The sequence below is a fragment of the Protopterus annectens genome, chromosome 9.part0 (assembly GCF_019279795.1).
Source record: "Protopterus annectens isolate FY-2018-M chromosome 9.part0, PAN1.0, whole genome shotgun sequence".
Lineage (NCBI taxonomy): Eukaryota > Metazoa > Chordata > Ceratodontiformes > Protopteridae > Protopterus > Protopterus annectens.
This window is the reverse complement of record NC_056743.1, coordinates 781,107,342-781,126,126: the sequence shown is the minus strand read 5'-3', so window position 1 is coordinate 781,126,126 and position 18,785 is coordinate 781,107,342. Positions and strand designations below refer to the sequence as shown.

At 40.2% G+C, this 18,785-nt stretch overlaps 1 long non-coding RNA gene across 1 annotated transcript in view; it reads left to right on the top strand.

The window, feature by feature from the left end:
• The window catches only part of LOC122811522, a 60,213-nt gene that overhangs the window by 15,997 nt on the left and 25,431 nt on the right, over positions 1–18,785 (top strand). Inside the window, exon 2 of the long non-coding RNA XR_006366265.1 lies at positions 11,308–11,376. This is a non-coding gene — a long non-coding RNA (uncharacterized LOC122811522). The remainder of the gene's footprint in view (positions 1–11,307; positions 11,377–18,785) is intronic.

Sequence of the window (18,785 nt, the reverse complement as noted above, 5' to 3'; positions counted from 1 at the left end):
CTTATCAGTGGGAGTGGGAGTGGTAAGCATTAGGTATCCTATCTACAACAAGAGGAGTGGTTTCTGGCCCAGAAATTGTAGTTTATTGACTGTTTGGGCAGTTTTTCCATCTCTTTTAACTTTCTGGTAAAAAGCCCACATTTCCGCTTGTTTCCCACCTTTCCTGCAACTAGTCTAGTCCAGGTACAGATTTGCTGTATCCAGGACTGTTTGTAAGCTTCTGAGCCCCCCAAGCCTTTCTGTGTTGAAGGGGAAGCATTCTAGCTTATTAGTGGGAGTGGCAAGCACTAGGTAGCTTATCTACCACAAGAAAAGTGGTTTCAGTCCTAGAAATTGTAGCTTATTGACATTTTGGGCAGTTTTTCCATCTCTTTCAACTTTCTGGTTTAAAAGCCTGCATTTGCACTTGTTTCACACCTTTCCTGTAACTAGTCTAGTCTAGGTACAGATTTGCAGTACCCAGGACTGTTTGTAAACTTCTGAACCCCCCAAACCTTTCCATGTTGGGAGGTAAGCCTTCTAGCTTATCAGTGGGAGTGGTAAGCACTAGGTAGCCTATCTAGCACAAGAGGAGTGGTGTCTGGCCCAGAAATGGTAGCTTACTGGCCGTTTGGGCAGTTTTTTCCATCTCTTTAAACTTTCTGGTTTAAAAGCCCACATATGTGCTTGCTTCCCACCCTTCCTGTAACTAGTCTAGACCAGATACAGATTTTCTGTATCCAGGACTGTTTGTAAGCTTCTGAGTGATGCCAAAGTCTGGTCTTCAACTTTTCCCTTAGATCCGCTAGTTCTCTCCTCTCCTACACTTTTACTAGCTTATTAGTTTAGCACTTTACCAGACATCTTGTAGCAATTATTGTAGAACACAAAAGTGCTACCATCACTAAATGTTCTACAAGGAAACAGCTCCAGTACCTATTTTTAATGCCCACCTCTCCAGGCATGTCTAAAGGTCAGTTCAGTGTGCTTTCTCCTATTAAACTGGTGAACTTGGGCATCCTGAGGCAATATAGCAACTGCCTCATGTACACTGACAACCCTCTCCTCTTACCTCCCTACACTCAGACTTGCAAGAGATGCACTTATATATTCAAACTGGAAGCCATGCACTCTCCAGCCAAGACCAGAATAGCTGTTCAAAGGAGGTCAACATTTGCACCACACCACATGGAACACATAGCCCTCCAGAACACACACCAGCACTGCCTTCACATAAAAACACAAACCACACACCTACCTTCATGGAGGCTCTCAATAAGAATCTACCCAAACAGCAGAGACTTCCAAGGCAGAAATGCACTCAACCACCAAAACACAACACTAATCACGAGATACATAACTCTCCTAAATAGTGTGCCACTCAACCAGAGCCCCTAAGGCAAAACAGCATACCCAACACACTAGTCATATGTGACTTGATAGTGAGACACACTGATGTCCCACTCACTAGGTTGAATAAGGAGAAAGTAACAGTCAGCTGCCTGTCAGGCACCAGGATCTGCCACATAATGCATGCACTCAGGTCCCTCAACAATAGGTACAAATATGACTCCATCCCTGGACTACATGAAAAGAGACAAGGAGCAGCTCTTGGATTATGTAGCCCAAGTGGGTATGACCCTAGCTCAGAGCAGCATCCTACCATCACCCAGAATGATACCACAGTGCAAGCAGATAATGATTGATTTCAACAATTGGCTAAGTTTCTGGTGTCATTCTAAGGGGATCCAGTATCTGTCTGCCTGAGATGACATGATTGACAGACCTCAATGCTTTGCCAGAGATGACTTGCATCTGTCACCCCTGGGCTTCCAGATACTGCCCAAGGCTCTTGCCACCCCTATAGTGCCTTTTTTAGGCGCTGTTCCAAAGACCAAATTACCACCATAAGAGCTACAAACAAATGCAATATGAGGGTCATGCTGCTCAATGCTAGAAGTCTAAATCTCAAAATGCACTCATTTGAAGCACTCCTTAAAATGGAGAACATCGACATTTGTGCTGTAACAGAGACCTGGTTCAAGGTAGCAGAAAGCACCCCTGCACTACCAGGCTATAACTCATTCCACACCTTTTGGCCGCAGAACGTGGACCGAAGCTCCAAAGGCAGTGGTGTTTCCATATGCATAAAGGATACACACATCTCTGGACTGGTAGCCCACCATAACACATCTGAAATACTTCAGGTGCAGCTAACATTGGGTATGACACCAATTTAGGTTGAAGCCTGCTATAGTTCCCCAAACATTTCCCAAGTCTCACACTCCATGTTCCTAAGCACCCTGCCAAATATTAGGGTCCAACCTAATACTCTCATACTGGGTGATTTCAACTACCCCTATATTAAGTGAGAAAACTACTCATGTACCAATACACTTGCCCAAGGTTTCCTGGAATTCATTAATTGCAATCCCCTGGACCAGCTCATTCTTACCCCATTAGAGGTAGCAACATCCTTGACCTGGTGATTACTAACATGGGTGACCATTGCTCTTCACCAATAGTCAACTCCTCCCTGGTTAGATCCGACCACAAACTAATGACCTTGGAAATCCCCCCCCCCCCCACAAAGGTAACCACCATGAAAAACGTCTCCAAAGCTAACTTTGGGATCCTAAAAACAGAGGTGGCTAACTTCACAGCACCCATGGAAATGAAGAATAGTTGCATGACTCCTGAATCATGCACCAATGCATTGTACGAACATGTACACAAATGCATGAATCTCACCATACCCAACAGACCCAAGACGCTGTCTTCCAAAAAAAGAAAGCCAATCTGGTGGTCCTCTGCCATAAGCAAATTCTACAACAGAAGGAGGAAACTGATGCAGACTAAGGTAAAGTCCCAAGACTGGTAAAACTCTCTTATCAACCTCAGGAAAAAGTTGCGATCCCGCATCAAATCCTCTAAAGCTAGCTATGAAAACAGAATTGCAGCAGATAGTAAAAACAACCACAAGACCTTCTATAGTTATGTAAATAACCTCCATGGCAATACTCAGATTTGCTCTGAGCTACTGCACAATGGTACCTCCTATACTGAGCCAACAGATATTGCCAATATACTGGCCAACAGATTCACTTCCAACTTCACCCCCCAAAAGGACCAATCACAATACCAGGAGATTGCCAAGCACCCAGTATTACTGCTGCACAGGTTAAAACAGCACTGTCCAAGGCTAAGAATACAGTTTCTATGGGACCTGACAATATCCCTGGCTTTGTTCTACATGAACTACAGAGTGAACTGGCAACTCACCTGTGTGCCCTGTTCAATCACAGCTTCACCTCAGGCTTTGTCCCTACCAAATGGTGCATTGCTACAGTCATTCCTCTCCACAAAGGAGGAGTGACTACAGACCCTGGGAACTATCGCCATTAGCCTGATGAGTCTGATATGCAAAGCTATAGAACGCATCATTATGGACCTAATAAACAAGGATATAGGGAGTCTCCAAATTCTGTATCCTACACAGTTTGATTTTGTGAAGGGTAGATCATGCCTGCTAAACTTTCTTTAAGTCAGTCACCAAAGCTGTGGATGAAGGCAAGGTGGTTCATACAGCCTACCTTGATCTGGCCAAGGCCTTTGATACCATTCCCCACTCAGGAATCATAGAAAAACTCACTAAGCTAGGCATCAACTCCTATATCACTAGGTGGGTTGCAAACTGGCTCACAGATAGAACCCACAGTGTGAAAGTAGCTGACTCCAAGTCAGACTGCAGACCAGTCATGAGTGGAGTCCCACAGAGTTCGGTCCTGGGTCCCCTCCTGTTTGGTATCTACTTCTCTGAAGTCCAGGCCAACATGAAGGGACTGTGGCTGACAAAGTTTTCAGATGATTGCAAGTTGGGAGCTATTATTAACTCCCCAAGTGATGTTGACATCCTACAGAAAGGCCTCACTGAGGCCATCGACTGCTGTCAGAACCATGGCCTTAAGCTCAATGCCAAAAAATGTGTCATCATCCATCTTGGGAAAAACCCGGTTCCCTTGAATTACCACATCAATGGTACTCCACTGAAGACAGAAGGCGTTATAAGAGATCTGGGAATACAGGCTGATAGCAACCTTTCTTTTGACTACCACATTGCCACTGTGGTGAGAAAGTCCTATGTGCCACATCTCATTACTAAGGGTTTTGCATCCAGGAAGAAAGAGGTCATTGTCTCCCCTCACTAGACCAATCATCGAGTACAATGTCCCATTTGGCATGTACCTCAATAGACACCTGCAACAATTGGAGAGGCCATAAAAGTACCTCACAAAGAAGATCCTAGGCCTTAAACACTTGTCCTATATGGACAGACTAAAAAAACTCCAACTATTCTCTGTCTCATATCGCCTACTTAGAGGTGATCTTTGCTTGAGTTACAAAGCCATGTCTGACCCAGGTCTGTTAGAAATGCTACATATAAAGAAATCCCAGTCCCTCCGCACCACATGCCCCAGAGACCTCAACCTCATTTCCACAATCAACAGAACATGCTGGAGGGACAGGTTCATAACCCAAAGACTGCCCATGCTCTGGAATAGACTTCCCATGCATGTCAAGCAGAGCACCTCACTGGCCCTCTTCAAGAGAAATCTTGATGAGTGGATGGGAAATAGAAAATTCACCCCGGGGATCACTCCAGTGTCTCTACTCGACAGAGGCACTGGGAACTAAGGTCAGGTGGCACAATACCAAGGTAATCCTATGGGTTAGGCTTGTAAAGCCTCCAGGGCCATTAGCCTAGTGCATACCTATGAACCTATGATAAGGAATAATTTTGATAACACAGTACCTTGTGTGTATGCAGTTACATGCAGTCAGGCTTGGAGACAGGCATGTGGGTCTGGTAGCCTGAGGGGGACACAGACCACACACCTGAAGCCAGGACTGGTGAGGTGGTTACTTCAGAGAAGGAGCTACCCTGTAGCAGTGAGACTGAAGATGAGCCACAGCTGCTGGTGGGTACTGATGTTCCCTTGGACAGAATGACTGGAAGGGCAGAGGTAAGTAGTACACAGGCTGACAGTGAGGCACCGCTGTCAGAAGATACCAGACTTCCTGTGGAAGGGGATCTGGAAAGGGTTATAAAGAAAGAGTTTAGACAGGCTCAGATTTCAGAACCTACATTACAAGGCTTGAGGGAGGTATCTAGGGAGGCACCTGATTCTCAAGGAAAGGGGGAAGCTGTATACTGGGACAAAGGGTTACTGTATAGAGAGTGGACCCCTGAGGGAGGGCTGGAAAGTGAGATAATACAGCAGTTGGTAGTGCTCAGAGCTTACCATCTGGCACTTCTAGCCATAGCCCATGATATTCCCTTTGCAGGTCATATGGGCATAAAGCATACCAAGAGAAGTATTATGCAGAACTTTTATTGACCTGGGATTTCCAGGGATGTAACAGGGTACTACAGGACCTGTGAGCAGTGCCAAAAGATAGGCAAGGCAGGAGACAAGGTCAACACTCCTTTGATGCCTTTGCCTGTGATTAAGGAGCCATTTCCGAGGGTAGCTATGGATATTGTGGGGCCATCGAGTACCCTAAGTTCCACAGGGAAGAAGTATATCCTAGTTGTCACTCATCCATTCAGGATAAAACAGGCGAATGGTTGTGGGTTCAGTTCAAGTAGCTTTATTACACACAAACACATCAGGAATGAGGATTTGTAACTTAAACTTAAATAAATCTATAGACAGACTAACTACTACACTCATACATGTTAACACTCTGGCTGTTCTCTCAAAATGGCACTGCTGCCTGCAGATGCTCACTGTTTATATGTACATGCCTACATCTGGGAATGCTTCTTAACGGTACATATACATGCTCTGTTCTACATTAGTGGTAGTAGATTATGCTACCAGATACCCCGAGGTGGTGTCCCTATCCTCCATTGAGGCAGAAAATGTGGAAAATGCTTTGATAGAGATTTTCAGCAAGGTAGGTTTCCCAAAAGAATTACTGACTGACAGAGGTGAAAATTTGATGTCAGAACTACTGGCTTGTCAGTAGAAGCACTGTTGGGTGAAGCACCTTAAAGACCACCCCTACCATCCTCAGACTAATGGTCTTGTGGAGAGGTTAAACTCTACACTAAAGACCATACTACGAGCATTTGCAGACCAGTTTAAGAGGGAGTGGGACAAATATGTGCCCCATCTGTTGTTTTCCTACAGAGAAGTGCCCCAGGAATCCATAGGTTTTTCACCCTTTGAGTTGCTGTGTTGGCATGAAGTGAGGGGACCTCTTGATTTGATTTGTGATGAGTGGGAGGGTGTGTGAATCCCATAAGGAGTCTGTTGTGGCATATGTCCTAAAGCTCAGGACAAGGTTCAGGGAACTCATGGGCTTGGCCCAGGAAAACCTGGCAGATGCCCAACAGCAGAAAAAGGTCTGGTATGACAGGAATGCTCGAGCCAGAGAGTATACTGTGGGGCAGCAGGCTATGGTTCTCATTCCTGTCAGACACAACAAGCTGCAGGCAGCTTGGGAGGGACCCTTCAAAGTAGTAAGAAAGGTCAGTGCTGTTAACTACATGGCAGAATTGCTAGGCAGGAGCACAAACTGTACCATGTTAACACCATGAAACCTTACCATGATAGGGAGGTCCTGGTGCTAAGTATTTGCTGTAGGAGGCAGGAGGAGTCTGAGGGGGATCTATGGCTACAGCAAGCCAGCCAGCAAAATCCCAAATTACTGCGGTGGAGCCTAGGGTTGCAAGCATATGATATGATAGTGCAACACTGTAACAGGGTCAACAATGCAAAGGCAGCTGGGATCTCAAAACAGGGAATGGGGTAATGTATTCCCAGATAGGGTCATTCCTCTAAAGCAATGTTTCTCAAGGATTACTTGAAAAACTAGCTTGAGTCTTTGAAGGGGGGAAGAAGTGTGATGAAAGGAGATACTGCCAGCGCAGCTAGCTAGAATTTTGAAAATAATTATATGTCATTTGTGAATATCAAATTAATTTATACAAGATGCTTGTGTTACAAATGTATTAGAACTGTATGTCATCTGTATATAAAACTGCTCTGTACAGATATTTGTGCTAAAAAGGTATTTGTAAAGTGCTGTATTTAAAATGTATCCACAGTGTGCCCTACTGGAAGAGAACAGAAATTTACATGCACTATTGTAACTATTTAAATGTATATACTTTAACAGTGGAAACTGGAATACTAGATGTTGACCTCAGTCCAGCAAACTTTAGAAAAATATCTGAAATTAAATTACTTTATAGGCTAGGCCATAAAGATGTTTCAATGCAGCTAGAGACACAAAGTCTGTACCAGGAAGCTTTCTGTATGGTCTTTGGGGTGAACTAATTGCTACTTTGGAAGCATGAAGGAATGCAATTGTTTTATGACTTCCAGCACCTCTGAAAGATCTGAGCAAAAGCCCATGTATGAGTATTATTACAGGTAGATGCTAAATACTGCCAGCTTCAGCAATGGGGGTTTTGCCTGGGAACTAGAAGTCAGATGACCAGAAATGATGTCATTCTGCAAGCTATCCCAGCAGTAATATTTTAGATATTATTATGAGAAGTCTCTTAGTGGGACAGTGCATTCTGCAGTCTGTCTTTGACCTGACAATAACAATGAGAACCATTTACCACATCTGCCTTTTTCTAAGGAAGTTATTAGGGTATAGCAACTCTCTTAGATACAGTCAGGAATATAGTGAATGTACTTCTTTACTTTGGATGTTAAAAGCCTATATACAAACATTAACCATCATTTTGGCTTGGAGGCTTTAAGATTCTTTTTAGGCAATTCACCAGTGACGGAGTACATAGTAGAGTTGGTACATTTCTGTCTTACACATATTTTTTTTTATTTTAATGATATTCTTTACAGACAGAGGCAAGGAACAGCCATGGGGGCTCTTTTTGCTCCCATGTATGCCAATTTAAGTATGGGTTGCTTTGAGAGTGAATATCAGGTATTTTAGATATATCAGTGATTTGATTTCTATAGCTGAGGGCAGCATGGAATTAGTACCACAGTTTGTTAATATGCTACATAACAACAGGTTTGGGCTACAATTTGATGGTCTAAAATTAGGAACACATGTTTCTTTTTTGGATGCAGTCATCAGCATTCGATATGGTACTGAACTATTTGCATCTGTACATAGGAAGTTTCAGCAGGGTACACAGTTTGTCCACGGAGATAGTTGTTATCCTACACACACTATTGAACCACTCTCTTATGGTGAGATGCTTAGGATTTCCAGGCTATGTAATAATATCCAGGACTTTAAACAAGAACTGGGTGCAACTGTGGATATGTTTTGCAATGGAGGATATAGCAGAAGTTTACTTGAGACAAGTTGGAACAAATTGTGTAAGAATTTGACTAGGAAACATCAGTTCAATAATAGATCATATTTAGTCCCATATAGATCCAATAAAAGAGAATTTAAGGATCTTATATACTTTGTCACAACTTATGGGTGTTTTAGTTCGATAATTATAGAACAAATAAAATACGATTGGAAATACTTATGTTCATTAAAAAATGTTTCCACTTGGTTGGATGCTAGATTAGGTATTTCCTTTAGGAGGGGTAGAAATATTCACAATTTTCTTGTGAAAGGTAGATTTTGTGCTCCCCATATAAATATTTTACAGAATATACATCTTTCTGGGACCTTTTGTTGCAATAAATGTAAAGCCTGTAAATTTATAGTGAATAGTTTTCAAAGCATTAATAATATTCCCTTTCAAACATGCAATAATTTCTCTTGTGATATTGAGGGCGTAGTTTATGCCCTTTGATGCCTGTGTGGTTTGTTTTATATTAGGGAAACAAAGAGGGCATTTGAAGTAAGATTATTACAGCATGTAAGGGACATTTACAATAAAAAATTAGAGAGTTCTGTTGCGGTACATTTTCAACATTTTTATGATGGCAATAGTGAAGGGTTATAGGGCACCATTCTGGAAAAAATAAATGTGTCTGTATATGATGAATGTGGTCTTAAAAAACTTCTTTTGACTAAGAAAGCAGTTTACATTTTGAAAGTCAACATTCTGCACCCATTTGGGTTGAATGAGGAATTAAATTGGAGATTGTTTGTTTAATTACTTGATTATCTCATTGTTAATTGCATATAGTATTTAGGTTAGTAGTTTTAGGATGTTCTTCACTCCTTGAAGGCTTTTCAGCCGAGATGTCAGAGAGAATTTTCTGTGAAGATAATTTTGGTGCAATAAACTTCTTGGATCTATGGCTGGTCGTATTTTTATTCAGCTGCTTTTGTTTGGTGGTGTTCCAGAAATTCAGCGAAGCTTAGTTTAGATTTTGTTTTTCTTTATTTGTGTGCACTGTAATGTTATTTTAAATATTTCCTGGGATTTTGAATTCTGATGTCACTGTGAATATATATTTAGTATTGTCTTGTTCTTAATATATTTAAACCTTTCATTGTGGCTGATCTGTGGAGAGGTATTTAAGTTTTGAGAGTACTTGCATATTTATTTGTGTGGGCCACTCCTATTAGCCATGCACTTGGTTAAGCTAACATTTGTATTAGTATTAATATTACACAGTAAGATTGGACATCCTTTGTTAAGGGCCCTAAAGTAGTTGATAAGAAGTGACTGGTGGCAGTGGTAACTACCTTATAGTCTGGGCAGACTGGGGCATAGCTAGTAAACCTGTGTCAGCCTTTCCCAGGTATGTATATGTGTAAATCAAACCTCAATGATTGTGTGTATGTCAGCTACTTGGGCAGGGACATAAAGCACTGGTTGGAAAGAGAGGGTGCTGGAGGTCTTGGCTTGGTCACCAGCTAAGATCTCAACTCTATAACTTTGCCAGTGGGGAGTCTTATTGGGGATCTGGAGAAAGAGTGAGAAACCAGCCTCAGGCTGACTGTGGTCTCTGTGTGCTCTTAAGGGAAACTGCACTTGATGTAGAGAGATATATCTGTGTGTGTGTATCTGTTATCCTCCCAGTGAACATCCCCCCACAGGTGCCAGGTTTGAGGATTGAGGCTCCTTGATTACTGGTTGGCAGTGGTGGGGCGTCACAGATTGAAATGGAATAGAAGTAGAAAAGTAATAAATGAAGAGTAATACGAAGTTATAGAAGAGGGATTACATAACAAATGAAGAGTAATAAGAAGTTATAGAAGAGGGATTACAGAATAAATGAAGAGTAATAAGAAGTTATAGAAGAGGGATTACAGAATAAATGAAGAGTAATAAGAAGTTATAGAAGAGGGATTACCGAATAAATGAAGAGTAATAAGAAGTTATAGAAGAGGGATTACAGAATAAATGAAGAGTAATAAGAAGTTCTAGAAGAGGGATTACAGAATAAATGAAGAGTAATAAGAAGTTATCGAAGAGGGATTACAGAATAAATGAAGAGTAATAAGAAGTTATAGAACAGGGATTACGGAATAAATGAAGAGTAATAAGAAGTTATAGAAGAGGGATTACAGAATAAATGAAGAGTAATAAGAAGTTATAGAAGAGGGATTACAGCATAAATGAAGAGTAATAAGAAGTTATAGAAAAGGGATTACAGAATAAATGAAGAGTAATAAGAAGTTATAGAAGAGGGATTACAGAATAAATGAAGAGTAATAAGAAGTTATAGAAGAGGGATTACAGAGGGGCACAAGCTGGTAAAGTGACAGAGATGCACTGCAGACTTCAGCTATAAGGTGATAGTTACTGTGGAGGAAAAACATGAGAGGGGATGGAGGAAAAAAGAAAATGTGGAGTCAGCCCGTGACTAAAGACCATTTTCATAGTTTGTTTTTCCCTTTGGTGATTTCTCAGAGTAGTTTAAAATTGTTGTATATTGTTCAAGAGTCTGACAGGGTTAGAAAGATTACTACATATTTTAAAGATGCTAACCGAGAGATAAGTGTTTATGGATTTATGGGACTTAACTAGGTTAAGTCTTTTGGATCATAGATTTCTATTTGGCATATGCCATTGAATGATGTTGAACAAAGAGAGTATGTTGAAGGGCAGGTGTAAAATCTTATGTGCCATAATTAATTGGGAGAGAGACATCTGGTGAGGGAGCACAAGACATTTAATAGTGTCTAGCAATGTGCAGCGGTATACTCATCGCAAAACTAAGAAATGTTTATTTTGTACTATACTCATCCCAAAACTAGAAAAGGTTTACTTTTGCACTATGCTCATCCCAGTACCAGGAAATGTTTAATTTATCCAGTGCATGTTGCACTGTGGTAGCCATTACTGAAGAGCTCAGAAGGCAAGATACATTTTATTGTATGAAAAAAGCCATAGTAACTTTGTTTTTGTCTTTGTAGCATTGTGATAAGTGTGACAAATGCCCATGTGAAAAGGGAGACAAGAGCCCACACTGTGAAATATGCCAGGTAAAGAGCATGTCTTTGTTTACTTTGCAATGCATTGCTAGTTAAGATGCTGACTAGCTGCTGTGGTTAATCAGATCGTGTTTCATTTCTTTATGTATTTTTGAGCTGTGTATGCTTGTCTGAATGTAAGTAACATTTTACTTACAGAGCATACCTGTAAATTGCCTGATTTTGCCTTATATTTTCCCTGTCTCTTTCTCGTAAATCACCGCAGATTAAACTCAACCAATGATGCCAGATATTAGATATTTATACCTCTTATAACTCTTAAAATGCATGTCGATACAAACCTTTTTCATCTATTAACTAACCTTTTCATCTATTAACTTTTGATGGAAATTACACTAGTATTTAAAAATGGTTCTTGATTTTGGGCCTTGGTTCTCCAGCTACTTTCTGCTTTGTTCTGGGATCTTGAGCAAAGACATTGAAAGCGATGTAGAGGTTAGCAGATGCTCTTCAGTGCAAACACAGGGATTTGAGCTACAGCTCAGGTTATAGATGTGAGGGAAAATGGCAACTCTGAACTTTGAAAATAAGACACTTGAAATACAAACCATTTTCAGCTCTCTTCAAACATGTAACATTCTATGTTTTTATAGTTAAGAGAAACCTGCTTCCACAAGTCTTTGTGTACAGGAAAACCTGGTAACTTTGGTCTGGTTAAATTACTTATTTTGAGTCATGTCTATGCAAGCTGGAGTTCTGTGAATTAAAATGCCAGTTTGTAATATGCTGTTTGTTTCATGTGTGTTACCTTAACCACTAAATTAATGAGACTGGGTGGATTTTTAAACAACTTAATAAACATATACATTAGGTAAAGGAGGTATAATCCTGCAATATCTCAAGAATAAGACAGCAATGTCAGTAGTTTATGTGGTAAACAATATCACTTCAGTCTGCAATACCGCATAACAGGATGTCTGATTATTATTATTGTTGTTATTAAATTATTATTAAAATGTGTTCATTCATGGAAGCATTCATGAGGATTCACTTTATCTTCAGCCCAGGTTAGTATAAGCAAAGTCATTATTAAACAATGTCAAGTAGCTACAGTAGACAGGAAATATGAATGTACAGAATTAATTTCAAATATTTTAGAAATGTACATAAGTCAGATCATTTATGTGTAGTAAGCATAGATCCTCTTTATCCAATTCCTCAGCTCAGAAGGTATATCAGCATTTAGATGCAAGTAAGAAATGAACCACAAACCTAGTAAACTATTACTGAAACTTGGTATGGTAATGCTTTATAATGGGTGAACAGAGATCCTTAAATTAATTATCATTTTATTGTTGTGTATGGTCCAAGCCATAAATTGCAATAAAGATTATTCTCTCAATGAGACAGCCCATTTAGGAAGATGTAGCTAGTGCAAGTCTGTATCAATATTTTAGAAGGAACAGATGATGGGAATGTCAGGAATGTGAAAAATATGAACTAATTTCAAATTATCCAGTTAGTGTAAATCAAAATGTTAGCTGCTGGGAAATATGTGGAGATTGAAAGATATTGTCTCAGGTATAGATAAAGTAGAAATGAGACAAATACTTCATGACAGATGTCTTTAAGACATGTACTGATTTGCACCTGCGGAGAGCTAAAATGCACATCTGTCAGTTACTTGGTGAGGTATAGCTGATGCTTACTTGTGCTACCACCTATGTACAGGTATGCCATTTGCACTAAGCACTACTACCACACCTTGTATTTGTGAGATTGTGTTACAAGGACTGAGACACAGATGACCTAATATATGAATATATGAATTCACATTCCATTTACAACAGGTGAGTCATAGCACCATCTCTAAACAAACTTAAGTATATATTTAAATCTTTTGCCACATACCTGAGAGTCACCAGGCCACCACAGGTAACCATAACCAAAATAAAGTTTGTCTACTTACAGAGACGAAGGATGAAGACTAGTAGGGAGGCATCTAATGGGTAAAGTAAGTGAACCTGAAAGATGGGTTATCTGTATGTGTCATGCTCCACCTTTGCAGGAGCACTACCTAAGGCATGTACAAAGTTCTTTCTGTTTGGTTTCAAGCAGTTTCATGAGCAGCAATGAAAGAGAACGGAAATGTATGGGTCATTTACAGCAGGATGGAGTTTCTCTGGTATTAGACATTAAATTCTTAAATGAACAATTTCTGAAGCATCATCTTTAAATTAATTATATTGCAAAATGTATCTTGTATTTATGTATACATTTAACATATCTACTTCACTAAGGGGTATAGCTAAGTTTTTTGCAGCTGTACACCAGCTTCCAGATTGTTTGCATATTCATGCCCTGAATTAGCCAGAAATATTGGATTTGTACACCAGACGCACATGATGGTATCTTATGCCAAAGTAAAACTGCCCTTCTTATAGCAAGTTATCCTAAATGTGTGCCACACACACACACACACACACACACACACACACACACACACACACACACACACACACACACACACACACACACACTAAAATTAAAATTAACACATTACAAACCTTAACGAGGCATCTAGTAATGTAACATACATACATTGCTCTGAACAAAGTCTATTCTTTGCCATCTCCCTTACACCCTTTTTAATTTCCTTGAATGTAAGAAGCTGTTGCATTTGACTCTGTCATACTGGGCAACATTTTGCCTTCTTATTTCTTTACACCATTGTTTAATGGTGCATGCATTGCTAAACCCAGGTCTTGGCTCAGCATGTTTTCAGAGTGAAACTTTTCATCAGGTATTCTTTATTCTTTATTTCTTCTCATTTTGGATTTCATGCATTTTTTACTGCTTGCAATGATGATTATAAGATAGTTGTGTGTTTAACTAACTAGCCATTTTATACTCTAGGATCTGCAATCCCAAAGACTTTGGTACAGTTTAATCATAGTGAAGGACGTACTCACCTCACAGAGGAATTATAGTTACAGTAGAGGATTGTATATAACTATGATATCAAGTAGATACTATAAGTAATCCTAATACAGAAGCTTCTGCATGATTCACTTTTTGATTATTATTTTTTTAATTTTATTAATGTGTTAACTAGGTATACCTACTAGGTCCAACTGCCTCATTTCATGTGCAGCCAAGAAGCACTGACCGGTTAATTGACTTGCTCACAGATACATAGTAGGCAAATGGAGAATGAGCAATTCAAACCCTGGACTACAGGATGAAGCTCATTAGCAGTTTTCAGCCATGATCTTCTGAGCTAAACTGTCAGACTAACATACAGCTGTGGATGTTGTAACAGCAGTTTCAGAAGTAGCCACTGCAGTGCACCAAACACAGGAATTTAGTGAGCAGCCAAGTTCTAGTAGCCTGGTTACCCATGTACATGCCATGGGCTAAGTACCTTCTAATAGATTTTTCATCAGCTTATGTGAGACTGCAAAAAATAATTTGGTCATACAGGAGAACTAGGTATAACTAGAATGACTCAGTTTTGTTATAATCTTAATGACAGGTGTTTTTACAGAAGAGAGAGTGTATAAAAAGCCTTCTTTAAAGTAATGGCTTGTGCTGCTTGAATCAAGCTAGTCGCTTGTTGTTGTTTTCTGAAATAATGTGCATTACTGATAACACTCCCTTTTCCAACTATCCAGTAGTTCTTAAGCTTATACATTCAACAAAAAGCTACAATTTCGAAGGCATCACAAATAGTGCATGTCTCTGTTGTGAAATGTAGTGATATTTGTATCTTAGAATTCTGAATGATGTAATTCTTAGGCTGGTTATCTAAATTAATGACCTCTGAGTTGCAGCATTTATGAGTTAAGAATAATCTGACAGGGGATCTGGGGCAGAGTTTGCTGCATGAGGCATAGACAGCAACCCCCCCCCCCACACACACACATACATACACACAATGACCATTAGCATTATGGTCATAAAATTCTGCAATTTGGAGTTTAGAGATTTGAATTTGCATACTATATCTTTCATTGTATCATCACTCTATAAAGTAACTTCTTTTTCATTTACTTCTTGGAACCTCTCCTGCCCAAATTTAGACTGTATTACTTTGTTAAATGATTGGCATGAGTAAAATAAAGTCCTCCGTGATAGTCAAGCCCTTTATTCATTGATTTCAGCCATATCTTGACCTTCCCTATATGATTCAGTGAATAATATTTAGTGTTTTAATTGTCCCTTGTTTGTCCACCAACATAAGGAAACATCAGCTGTACCCGTTTTTGCTAGACTGCTTTCAACTACAATATTCATGTATTCCTGCTTTGCTAAATTTTAAATCTCTATATGCAAGTAAAATTACATTGTATCTATGTACCACTGCTTTGTTAAACCTTGATTATTTGTTGTTATGTAACTTATGTCACTTTCTTTGTACCATATCTATGTAACTTTTTTATATTGTTATTGTGGAACTTTTTTCCCTAGGCCTCCACTAAAAACAGTATCTGCCCACTTGAATTTTTCTGGTAAACAAATGTCAAATAAATAAATAAAATAAAACATACTAACATAGTCCTTAAAATGGAAACTGGTACCATAAAGAGTAGCTCAGGCCTCAAAAATGGCATGTGTATCAAAATAATTTTTTTCTCTTTTATAGACAATCATAGCTAGTATTTCATATCATTAGCGTTGTTGCCTCACAGTAAGACGCTGTCCGGTTCGATTCTCAGCTAGAACGTCTTCTGTGTGGAGACATGCGTGAATGGGCATGTCTTCGTTGAAGGTTGTGCGGCAGGGTTGGTAACTCGGCACATAAAAATCAACTACAATCATTAGCGGACCGGAGTTCCACTGTGACGACCCCTAACCAGGAAAAGCCGAAAGACACAACAACATTTAGGTTCCCTGTTGAAATGTCAGTACTCACAATACCTAGTCTGGATACACTAAAAAAGCCATACAATACAGGAGAAGGCGAATCTCAAACATTACTCTTGTCCTTTAAACTAGTTTTTTGCAGGGCACAAGCCCCCCTGAAATTATATATATCAAATGTGAAATCTCCATCCCTCAGAGAAAAGGCAATATTGCCAGGAATGGAAGTCTTATACTTAGTACGAGTAATTCCAGATTTTTGTTCAGTTGGTCTTCACAGTCCCGACATTTCAAACAATTATTCACTATCTGCTAAGCAACCTTCCTACAACATGAAGAATCTGAATTGCTTGCGACTATAAAATAGTCGTCTTTACCCACCCTCTCTGAGTATAAAACAATCTTCTCCCACCCTCTCCAAGTATAAAATAATCTTTTCCCACCTCTCTGAGTATAAAACAATCTTCTCCCACCCTTTCTAACTATAAAACAATCATCTTCTGACACTATCTCAGACTATAAAACAATCATCTTCTCCCACCTCTCCAACAGTTTGTAGCATTTAACAAAGGTTATGCTTTTTTATAAAAATAACAATACATTTTAGAAGCAACCTTCTTCCATGTACCTGACAAGCTTTCAAGCATTTCAGAGCCTTCTGGACTACTGCATTTTATGCCATCCCTGACATCCTCTACAGAAGACCTGGCCAGCATTGGTCATGGCATGTGTTGCAAACAGGCTATCTGTTACAGTATCCTCTGCAGAATAGCAGACTGGTATTACTCAAGGGACAAGTGGAAGACAGGTTGGTCCATGCAGACCATGTGGTATTTCACAGATAGGTGAGCCACAATAGTTACTTTATCTTTTGCAAAAATAATGATTCATGCCAGCAACAGTGTCCTTCACAGATAAAAATATTTATAGTTTTCATGGGAAAGTCTGCAGACAAGGCAGTCCATACCATCCACAGAGTCAACTGCTGGTACTCTTAATTTATTTTTCTACTTGTCCTCTGTTTAGCCTGTCATGAATGCAAACAAACATCTGTTTCAGTAATTAATTGATGTCCCACTGTGAAAATCAGCACAAACAAAGACTTCTCATTGCATATGTACCTACTGTTCAGCACTGTCTTGTCATGTCTTATACTAACCTTTTAGATGTTCTTTGTGTTTCACTGTTGCAGTCATCACATTTGGGTTATCCTGCCAGGGTAGCCCTCGGCTGGCCCAAATACCAGAGACTTAGTATTTCTGCGGCAGTTGCTGTCACTTCAGGACTGACGTCAGGTCATCAGTAGTATAAAGTAAGGCAGCCGACGTCATTACATCAGTCTTTCTTGCCGTGGAGCCCGAAGCAGAAGCAGTTCGCACGAGTGCCGGTTGGCCACTACCTGAGTTTTCGTCTACTGAAATGAAGTTGAAGTCTTCTAAAGCTAAGTACTCCATTGGGGATCCTTTTTTCTTGCACTAACCGATGTCAGAAAAAGTTAATAATTGTCTCACCTGCGGAAAGCAAATACCACACCGAGACTTCCATTCTTACTGCGTCACTTGTTTAGGCCCAGACCACGACGTCCCCCATTGTCACTTATGTGCTTTGTTCAATGCCAGAATTATCCATCATCAGACCCTTAATGCAGCCAGATATTTTCGCTTACAGTCATCGAATTCCGATATGGCTTCGGTAAGCCATCCAACAGCAGATCTTCCGAAAAAATGTAAAGATAAAGACAGAAACAGACAACACAGGTCCAAACCTTCTGATGATGCTTCCGTCACTTCTCCAGTTCTCAGTGAGGCGCTTTCGCAGCCACTGATGTCCACTTCTGTGGACTCCCAGGACGTTACCGAGACCCTTTTGGAGTCTGGTATGCTGCAAAACTCTTCTTCGACTAAGGATCCTGTGTTCATCTCTACCTTGGATGGGTCTGGAGCTGCTGAGCAGGCACTGGCTTCCAAAGAATTCCTTTGCACTACCGATTCTTGACACAAACCAATGTCTTCTTTCGCAACTACAGTTCTTTCAAAAACGACTGAGTTTCTAAGTCCCAGGATATGAACTACACCCAAAAACCTGATGACTCACTCTCAGGTGCCTGCTTCCTTGCTTCAGCCTCAAATGCTTAAAATAGCAGAAGACCGTATCATGCTGATCAGGGGAAGCCAAGCTACCCCCTCCAAAAGGAAAAGAGATCTGTCCCCTGCAGTTTTGTCTGAACAAGAGTCAGATGAATCTGATGCATCTAAATATGAAGACATGCAACCCCTCACTATGTATGAGGATTCTGATGCAGAGGATTCCATTCCTTCAGCCTTGCCCCCAGAGGATTTTTCCTTTGGGGAAACCCTGCATACCTTAAGGGAGCATTTCCAATGGGAGAGTCAAGACTACCCTTAGTCTAAAAAGGGACTCGGGAATTCCTAGCTCTTTCACAGCACAGACCCTTGGCCATCCCCCCAGTCCTGGATGTTGTGGAGGATGTTTTTCTGGACTCCAGCTTGACTCCTGACACCCTCCCTCCTGCACCCAGAAAATCAGACAGGTACTATAGAGTCCCTGACTTACACAAATTCCTTTTTAAAAATCCT